General features: G+C 45.3%; 1 long non-coding RNA gene across 1 annotated transcript in view; it reads left to right on the top strand.

Annotated features, from left to right (window-relative positions):
- Positions 1-6,986, top strand: part of LOC125613884 — a 25,512-nt gene extending 18,526 nt beyond the window's left edge. The window contains exons 3-4 of the long non-coding RNA XR_007344465.1: positions 1,034-1,220; positions 6,068-6,986. This is a non-coding gene — a long non-coding RNA (uncharacterized LOC125613884). The remainder of the gene's footprint in view (positions 1-1,033; positions 1,221-6,067) is intronic.
- The last annotated feature ends 2,773 nt before the right edge of the window (positions 6,987-9,759 follow it).

Below are 9,759 nucleotides of genomic sequence, written 5' to 3'. Positions count from 1 at the left end.
GAGAGAGAGAGAGAGAGAGAGAGAGAGAGAGAGAGAGAGAGAGAGAGAGAGAGAGACTACCCTTTTAACATATTTTCAACAGTTTAGGAACCGCTATTGTGGGAAGACATAATGGCTCCCGGAAAGTCACAGAGGTATAACAGAGGTAAACTTGGGAGGGCCAGTGGTGACATCAATGAGAACACAGAATAGATTTCTATGGGGTGTAGAGGGAAATGAGGCTAAGAAAATGTCCCTGACCATCAGTGGGCTAACCCAGCACCAGAATGGGGCAGAGTTCTGGGACTGACTCAATACAGACTAAAGGACTAACTGCTACAAGGATACTGAACAAAACCAAGTGAAACCGATTTGATCTTTGTTTTCAAGTGGCTGGTCCATCAAAGGCGGCTGAAGGATAGGTAAGAACTCAGCGGGCTGCAGGTGGGTGGTGGGCTAGCAGCTCTTGTGTTAAAGCTAGAAGAGGTGGCCAGATCTCCAAACTCAAACAACACTGGTGGAATCTGCCTCTGCCCTAAGACAGTCTGAATGGTTTGCAGTCAGCACAAGCCCCAGCTCCCAGTTCCCGAGCTGGGTCTTTACACTTGATTGTACGGTGGTCGCACAGACCAACATGGAACTCCCTGAAACAGGGAGGAAGAGCGTCTGGGACCAGGAAAAGGAGGCTCTGGACATGAGGTGTGCAGGGAGGTGGATGGGAGGTAATGGTTTTCACCAGATTCCTTTTTATATTTTATTTAGATTAAGTTCTGCTCAGCAGGGTGATTTCTTAATTAGAGCCACCCAGCCAGGCAGACCTCCAGCCCGGACCCCTGTGCTGCCTTCTAAGGTTTCATGAGGGACTTGTCCTGCCTTATTTCCTGAGTTCTAATATTTGAATAGTATGCAGTAGATTTCAATGGGAGGAAAAGACATGTAATTTAATCATCTTTATTAGATTTTGCCTGTGGATGGGGAGAGAAGGAGGAAGGAGGAGGGACATGGGTCCTCTCTTTGTTAATTTTATTTTTCTATTTCTCTACCTTTCTTCCAGTGGTCAAGGAAGAAGAAGAATCAATGGCCTTTTTCCCCCTCCTTCTTCTTTTTCTAAACAAAGAAGCTAAATGAGAACACTAAGCCTGGAGGAGAATTATGCTCGTGGCAGGACTTTTCGAGGTCTGGTGGAGCTGTTCATATAAACAAATTATGCAGTCCCTCCTTGGGTGACCTGGATCCTGAGAGTGAGTTTGGTGGCCCCACAGCTTTCCATCCTCTCCATCACTGCTTAAGTGGCAGACGGGGGAGGAATATGGAGTCCAAAAAGGTCCATGTGTATTCTCTTGCCCTATCACAAGTTTGCACTGTTTGGGCCAACCTGTGGGAGAGAAAGCCCAGCCTGTAGGAGCAGGGAGAGATCAGGAGTTAGCACCGGGAGGAGGAAGAGGGGAAGTCTGTCCCATTGCCATCTGGGGAAGGTGTGTCCCTGATGGGATGGGAGAAAAAAGAGCAAGCAGTCCAAGGGGTGCTTTAGGGGAAATTAATCCACTAGAGTTTTTCAAGAAAGAAAGGAAGAATTCAGCACAGCTCATCAAAAAGGGGAAGACTTGGGTCCAGAATTCTCCTGTTGTCCTGCCAAATGCAAACACACGCATGTGCACACTCGGCCCCTGATGACCCACCCCGCTTGTGCCCCTGTCCTCTTGGTCTTTCCTCACTTAAAAATCATCTGGCAAAGGGGTTGGTTACTACTCATTTAGGAGGATCCCAGCATTACCTTTATGTTGACTTCGGGTGAAAGGGGACCCAAACTTTTCAAAACGTCTGTTTTCACAGATAAAACACAAAGGCAGAACTTCACTGGAGGAGATGGGTGGGGGGGCATTTCCTTCTGAGCAATGGCAAGCGGCAAGCTCATTTGGAATTTCCCTTACCAGAACATTTCTCTGCACATCAATTTCAGGAGGATTTTTAGTTAAGAATCACAAAGTTTATCTATGCAGAGATGGGGATTCCTGCTAAAGCCAGAGAAGATGCTTGTACTAGGACACCTTATGGCTGATCTCAGGCCTTTCATTGTTCGAAACGCTTAGTCTGAGAGTCCTATTTATGTACCAGATATCTTTATTAAATCATTATATTAACAGAAAATTTTCCGATTACAATGAGTTTCTCCCTGGGATCAAAAGTTGTCCACAGTCCTGCTGATGGCCTACGTATCTTGAAATTTAAAAAGGTGAAATTCCAGGGAAGTCCAACATCCGGACAAGTTTTTCCAAAATGAACTGTGCTATGGCTGGAGGGTTGCTATGTCTTAGCCAGGAAAAGGCCCACGTCTTCTCAAAGCAGTTGTCTCTAGACGGAAAGAAAATGAAAAAATAGGCCTCCCATCCACCCATGGCAATGTAATCGTTGGCAGCATTCTAATATGATTTCACCTGTGGAGACCCAATGGGTCTTGGATTTGAAAACCCAAGCGGCAAATTAACAAGCTGCACTGTACCAGTGAATCCAGGGCTGCAGGGTGAGAAATAGCAAAGTTAGGAGAAGCAGAGCGAGGTGTGTTTGTGTACTGGATTTTGAAATGAACTAAACACACACGCGTGTGCGTGCACACACACACACACACAATTTTCAAATGTGAAATTAATCCGTGTTTATTACAGAGAGGACCCACCCAACGCATAACATGACCATGGGGAAAGCACATTTGCTGGGAGCTCTGGGTTTCTAACCTTTTCATGGAAGAGAGCTCTAAGGACTGAGTCAGGGAATAGGGTGGAAGCCTGAGGCTTGAGGGAGATAGGGGAAATTTAAAAAGAGAAGAGACGTAATGCAGAGGCTCCAAGTGCTGCTACTTGGGAGAAATGGGGCCTGGGGTATCCAAAGCACAATCAGCAGAGGGGTCTGCGTGTAGCCTCAGCTGTGGTCTCTGCAGGAAGAAAACCTTGAGCAGCACAAAGCGGGTCCCAGGGAGGAAGGATAAATGTGGCTGATGTCGGGCAGAGAAAGTGGAACATGCCAAGGCTCAACCCTACAGATACGATCCCAGTCCTTTGGCATTTCAAAAATTATCAGTCCAAATTGCTTTTCTTGCTCATTCCAGATGCCTCCATATCTGACTCGATTACTAAGTACCAGGCCATGTTAAAAATAAACTTTTGGGAGTCCAGGGTGATTTTTTTTTTCCTCTTTTCTCTTTCATTGTAATGGCCACATTCTCATGGCCTGACATTACTTGAGGTCTGGCTTAGATTAGCCCCTGACTGAGAGACCCAGGCTAATTTAGTGACTGCAATTATGCCTGCCTCTAATCGAGTTCTGCTCTTTGTAGCACATGTCCTCTGAGTTGTTTTTCTCCAATAGAAGCCATGGCCGTGCCAGGCCATCTATACCTTCTTGCCCCAGGCCTCTTATGACATACATCGGTGAGACAACTGGCCAGGATTAGGGTTATGATCTGTGACCCTGAAACAGAGTGAAATTAATTGGCAACAAGGGGACTGAGCCCATGAAAATCATAAGGGCCGTAAGTACTCTAATATATGACCCCAACTGCTGCAGACCGGCACCTGCTGCCCAGCCATGAAGATTCTTTCCATAATAGAATTCAAAAAGGAAAACAAAGTTTCTCTAAGTGCCAGCGTTTTTGCTTGGGGTCTTTTACAGGTAGTCTTTGGACTTGAGATGTACGTGTCAAGTCAGCATTGATGATAATCTTTGATCTCAGCCTGCAGAGCCTCGTGGAGAGGAAATAAGCTGCATAACTTAATGCTAGCAACTTAAAACAATGTGTAGTCATAAATGAGAGTGGGTGGGTGCAAGGGTGGGTTCCCCCCTTCTCTGGGTAAAACAGCACAAGTAACAAGTTTAGGGTTTCTAAAGAAGAGATGGTACATTCAAAATCAATCAATTCTAAATCCCTATAAAATATGCATTAAGAAGTGCTTCCTCTCGAGCACACCTGAATATTATTTATTAACAGAAAGAAATAGGTGCTGCATGCTATCTTGGAAACCACCCTCCTGCTTCTAGATTCACAAAGGATACCAGGAAGGTTTGCACATGTGCACTAGGGGGAGTGGGGCAGAGGGAGGGCCAAGGGCTCTCCATGCCATTATCCAGCTCTGTTTCATTCTTCCTGGGGAGGAGGGCTTGGCCGAGAAGCCACAGGAGGCTGGAGAGTCTTAGAGGCTGAGGGCAGGAAGGGGAGGAAGTGAGCAAGGGGGCTGGTGCCCGGGAGGCCTCCGGGAGAGTAACCAATTCCTTCACTGGGGGCAGGTGGGAGTCTCCAGGGTCATTCTGGTGCAACCTGTGAAGGGAGGAGAGGAAAGAGGTTTCCGGAAGTCTCCTGCTCTCCCTCCCGCCTGCCTCCCTCCTTCCCCTAGCTGCTGGTTGCACGGAGCAGCGGAAGGAAGGATGTATCAAACTGAAAGAAGAAAGAACCCCTGCCAGCCGGCCCCCATGACCCTAGACTCTGAACGGCAGCAGTGTGGGGCAGCACAGGCTGCAGATCAGCAGCAGCCAGGCTGGGAGGCCAAGCCAACTCTGCAAAAGTTGTTTTCTTTAGCAGAAAAGAAGGGAGGCACAGGTTTCATATCAAAGGAAAGGGGAGCTCAGCTCGTCTGTGGCAATATGACATCAGGGCCTGGGCTGTGGGGAAGATGTCAGTCAAACCCCAGCTGGGTTTCTCCACCGCCTTTCTGTGGTCCTTCTAAAAAATATGCAGGTAAAAATGAGGTCTGGCTCCAACTCCTGCAGTTAGTGATGCTTAATTTCGATTTTGCATGGACTCCCCCTATGGGAGAAGGGAATATGAATTTTTTTTTTGTCTTTATGAGTGCATTGTAGTTATACATAATAGTGGGGTTCATTTTGACATAATCATACAAGCAGGGAATATAATTTGTTCCATTTCAGTCCCTAGTACTCCCTCTTTCCCTCCTTTCCTCTCTCCCCCCATTCCTTTTCCTCTACTCTACTGGCTAACTTATTTATAGGTTTTCAAAATTAGCACTTTATAGATATACATAGAGGTGAGATTCACTGTGGTCTGTCCATATATCCACATAGGGTAGTTTGACCAGCCCATTCCATCTCACCTCCCGTTTCCCAGTCCTTCTCCCCGCGCCCCCCATCTCTCTCCTTCCTCTACTCCATGGATCTTTCTCCTATCCTCATGGGAGAGGTGAGTCTTAATGAGCTTTAACACACAGGGCATGGAGGCAGGAGGGGAAAGGGCAAGAGAAGGCTTCAGAAGTTTCTTGGGGATAAATGATGGGTTTGCAAATTCGCATTTAGTCAAGGGACAGCTGAGAGCACCAGCGGCTCATGTTCTCTATTTGTACCACTTTCATCCACCCGAGCAAAGCTGTGAGGACAGGCAAGCCTCTTCCTCCTGAATTTCCAGGTACAGGAAGAGAAACTGACTGGGAGTAAAGGATGCTCTTGATCATGCAGGACGAAAAGGAACCAATTTGTGGTCGTGATACCTATTTCTGCACATTCTCCAGGCTTGCCTAGGAGAGTTCTGGGAAAATGAGTCAGAACTGGTCATTATTGATGTCCATCCTATTCCCTGACTTGGTTGTCAGTGTTTCCTCCAATCCCCAGAGCTCACTGGGGGAAAATAAGGGTTGTTATTGAACAAACTAGCACTTCCACATTCTTCTCAGTGGTTTTGTGTCTGCTAGCTCCCAGGAAGCTGCTGCTACTTCATTTTGTTTTGTTTTTGTTTTTGTTTTTTGCCTCTTAAAGCAAAGAAACTTTTGGTTTGCTCTCTTTGGAATGTGTCATTGCTGGATTGCTTCTCTTCCGTCCTACAAAACCCTAATCCTCTTATTTTTTGGTTGGGGATGGGTTGGAATTGGGGGCGTGGCTGTTGGAGATGGAGGGAATTTGGACTAGGCCTTCCTCTGACAGCCTGCACATCTTCATTCATCTCCACAACTTCTGTAAGAGAACGAGCATCCATTCACTCACTGATCCTTTTAGTCATTCAAATAGCCATCCTGTGCTTTGAGTAGAGTAAGGCTGAACAGCAGCCTTAAAATGTCTGTCTACTGAAAGATTGACTTTCTTCTCTCACCAGCCCAGCCAGGCTTTTGAGAGAGTGTTTCTTGGGACCAGATGGAGAAGGCATGGATCACTCTGTTGCAGGGGAGCTCTGACAAGTCCCTGCCCTTCCTGAGCTGGAGGTGATGATGGGCTTCTAAAGCACAGGGAGATGCAAAGTCTCCCCCAGGGGACGGAGGATGGGGCTTTTGAAAATCATGGCACAACAGCCACGTGGAGCAAGCACACAGCAGCTCACAGAAAGCCTCCAGGTACTCTAGCAGAATGAGAGTGGACATGAGCGTAATGGCACTTCCAAAGTCCTGGGCACATGGCGGGTTTCTCCCAAGGTTCACAGTGCTCACCACTGTAATATCTGTGACACAACCTCCCAAATGATCAGAAGACCCAGTAACACAAATGAGGGCAGCTCTGAAAGCCCGCTGAGTTGGCTTTTTGCCCTGTGTTGGTGCTGCAGTTTAGATCTTGAACCTTCCGCAGAGGCCCTGGTGTGGAAGGCTGGGTGGCCAGTCCATGGCATTCCTAGCAAGTAGTGGACCCTGTAAGAGGTGGGGCCTAGTGGAAGGAGTTAGGTCACAGGGGGTGTGCCCTTGAAGGGGATCCTGGCATCCCTCTTCTTCCAGTCTCTCTCTTTGCCCCACTGAGTGTCCTGCATTGAGAAGTTCTGCCTCCCCACAGGCCTAAAAAATAATGGCGCCATGACTACGGATTAAAACTTCTGTCTCTGCGAACCAAACTAAGTCTTCCCTCCTTTGTTGATGTATTTCAGGGGTTTTGTCACAGCAATGGGAACCTAACATGGTTGCTCACCTGGTACAGTTGTCCAAAACAGAGACAAAACAGGAACTTAGAAAATCAGAAGAAAGTGGGGGTGTAGTGCACACCCGTAATCCCAGCCACTCTGGAGGCTGAGACACGAAGATTCCATGTTCAAGGTCAACCTGGGCCAACTTAGTGAGATCCTGTCTCAAAAATAAAAAGCCTGGGAATGTGGCTCAGTGGTAAAGTACCTCACCCTCAATAAGCAAAAAATAAAAAAAATAAATAAATAAAAATAAACATCAGAAGAATGATGATATGACGATTTTAGAGATCAAGTCTGGTGTCAGGAGTTTTGGCTGTCTCTGTTCCTATGAGTGTTTTCTTGGACCCAGAGTCAGCGTTCAAAACAAAACAAAAACATTCTCCCAGCTCCCAAGTCCTGACCCTTGTGTCATCTATCATTAGAAGTCACAGGATCCATAATTATAGGACTCAGAACTGAGTTAATCTAGGAGGGACAAATTGGGGCACATTCTATTTTTGAGGGCCATTTCACATCTAAATGTCTTTGCCCGTGATTTATGATCTTCTGTGATTGTTTATTTAGTTTCATTTGTCTTAAGAAAAAAAAAAAAAAAAGATGGCCTGTGAACAGCAGCAGGACATCTCTAGGGCCTCATCTGAGACCCAAGCATAATGATCAGGAATGTGACACATCCCCAGCCAGCTGGTCACAGTCTGGAAATACCACCCTCCAGGACAACTAGCATTCTGGGGGGTGTATGGGACGGATCAGCAAACTGGGCTGATCCAGATGGATTCCTCCTCCACATTCAAGCATCTTGGGTTGGAGAAAACCCCAACCAACCACTTTGAGCCTTGGGCACTTTTTCCATTAATTTTTAAAAACTGATGTGCCTGTCCAGGGAAATTTGATACCTAGGTTTGTGATTCATTTACACTTAACTCATCAAAATATTGTTCTGTGAGTAGAGATTCGTGTCCAAGAAATCTTAAGAGCCTTTTTATAAGCTTTTAAACTTCTTTGAAATGTTAAGAAACAGAAGTAGCAGTCTCCCCATTGTAAACAGGAGTGAATCCCTGGTTGGGGGTGGGGAGGACGCGAGGCCTTCAGGCTGGAGGCCAGTGGAAAGAAGGTGCCAAGACACACTGTCCTTGGTCCCCAGGGACGGAACCCGAGGCCAGTTCTTTCCAGTGCTCCCCTAGGTATGCACGTCTCCCCCACAGACTGGGGCTCAGTGCTGGTTGCATGTTTGTCATTCTGAAGGCAAAGGTAAGGATTTGGGGGGGGTCTTGCGGTTGGCAGAGAAAACCCCCAAGTGTTCTGCAGAGAAGGATGATAGAGACTCGCAGAATTTCACTTCCAGGCAAGACCCACCCCCTCCTTCTTTTCCCCCTTCAAAGAAAGGGTTCATAATGTGTCTTTTGATTTATAATTTTATGAAGGTCTCAATTGAACATGTAAAGACAGTGGAAAAATTCTGAGTTGCTATGGATATTTGGCATTCTCCCCACTAGACTAAAATCTACTTTCTCTCCCCAAGCAAAATGGTTACAGAGATTCCAATAAAAGGGGGTGGAGGCCAGCGAGGCCCACAGTCTGGGATCAGAGTCTTGGTGAAATTTATTTATATTTTAATCCTTCGAATATGATCTACTTAGGTGTTCACTGTTTCCCTTGGCTTCTGACGTTGGAGGAGAATTCCTTTGCATTTCAGAATGCTTGTCACTGCTGTGGATGAGTGCTCTCGAGTTCTATCTTATTTTACCAATGGATCTGCAGGGTGCTGCCTATCACGGAAACCAGCATCTCTTCTCTAGGTTGGTTGGTTTGTTCTGCATTGTTCTTATGTTCCTCATTGTCTTAGAAGAGGAGAAGCTTGAGAATAAAAGAAATCATCAATGATAAAATTTTCTTCAGTGTTTGAATTTTTTTTTAAAAAGTCCTTATCATTTATATTAAACATTTGAATTCAGAAAGAGAGCAAAGGAAAATGTGAGACAGCATTTCAGATGAGTCTAATATTTATTAAGCGGAGGCTTTTTTTTTTTCCTGAGTCTGAGTTTTAAGTTATTGACATCAGCCATATCTGCTTTTTTGCCTGCTTTTAAACAGATTCATGTTTCTCAAAGGCTGATGTTTTACTCAGCTTGGGATACATTCTTTTCTATTCTCTTACATAATTTTGGGTGCATTGAGTAAGACCTTTTATACACTGGAAAATTGGAAGGTATTAAAGTCACACAAGAATTGGAGGCAAAGTCAGGCAATCCCCTTGTTCATTCTGTAGGGCCAACATATTTTTTTGAATCCACCACTTTTCCTGTGAGCCCAGGGACAATACAGGTCCTTGTATGTGCATCCTTTGCAAGGACTTTTCCAACTGGATTCTCTTAAGGCTCATGTTCTGGAACCTGGGCAAGCACATGCTACTGTCCTGCCAGCCCAGGGGGTAAGGAATGCTGATGGTTCTGGGTTGTCAGACTCAGAGGTGGAGACTTTGGAAAAAATCAGATGTAGAAATTCTTCCAGGAGTTTCAAAAGAAATATAAAAAACATCCTTGTGAAAAACAGAACAAGCTTCTGGGCATTTTAAGATACTCATCCACTACTATTTGTACATTGTTTTCTAAGTTAAATTTCAGACTATATTATATTCTCTCTAACGATACTATTGTTTATTTCACCATGTTCTTTGTATTCTTTTTTTTTCTTCAAGAAAAAAGTTAGTATACCATGTATCTATTAAGACTGCCATTGCTTTTGTTTTTAAAATTCTTTTTGAATGATGAATTTTACAACATCCCCAAAACCTTAGGTGTGGAGTACATATCTTATACTGTCATAAAATATCAATACTAGTTTCCGATGCTGCTTTTGGGCTACTTGAAATGATTATTTGGCAAAGGAAAGTCTTGCCAGTA

Source organism: Marmota marmota, unplaced genomic scaffold, assembly GCF_001458135.2.
Source record: "Marmota marmota marmota unplaced genomic scaffold, marMar, whole genome shotgun sequence".
NCBI lineage: Eukaryota > Metazoa > Chordata > Mammalia > Rodentia > Sciuridae > Marmota > Marmota marmota.
The sequence above is the reverse complement of the archived record's forward strand: the minus strand, read 5'-3'. Positions and strand labels throughout refer to the sequence as shown.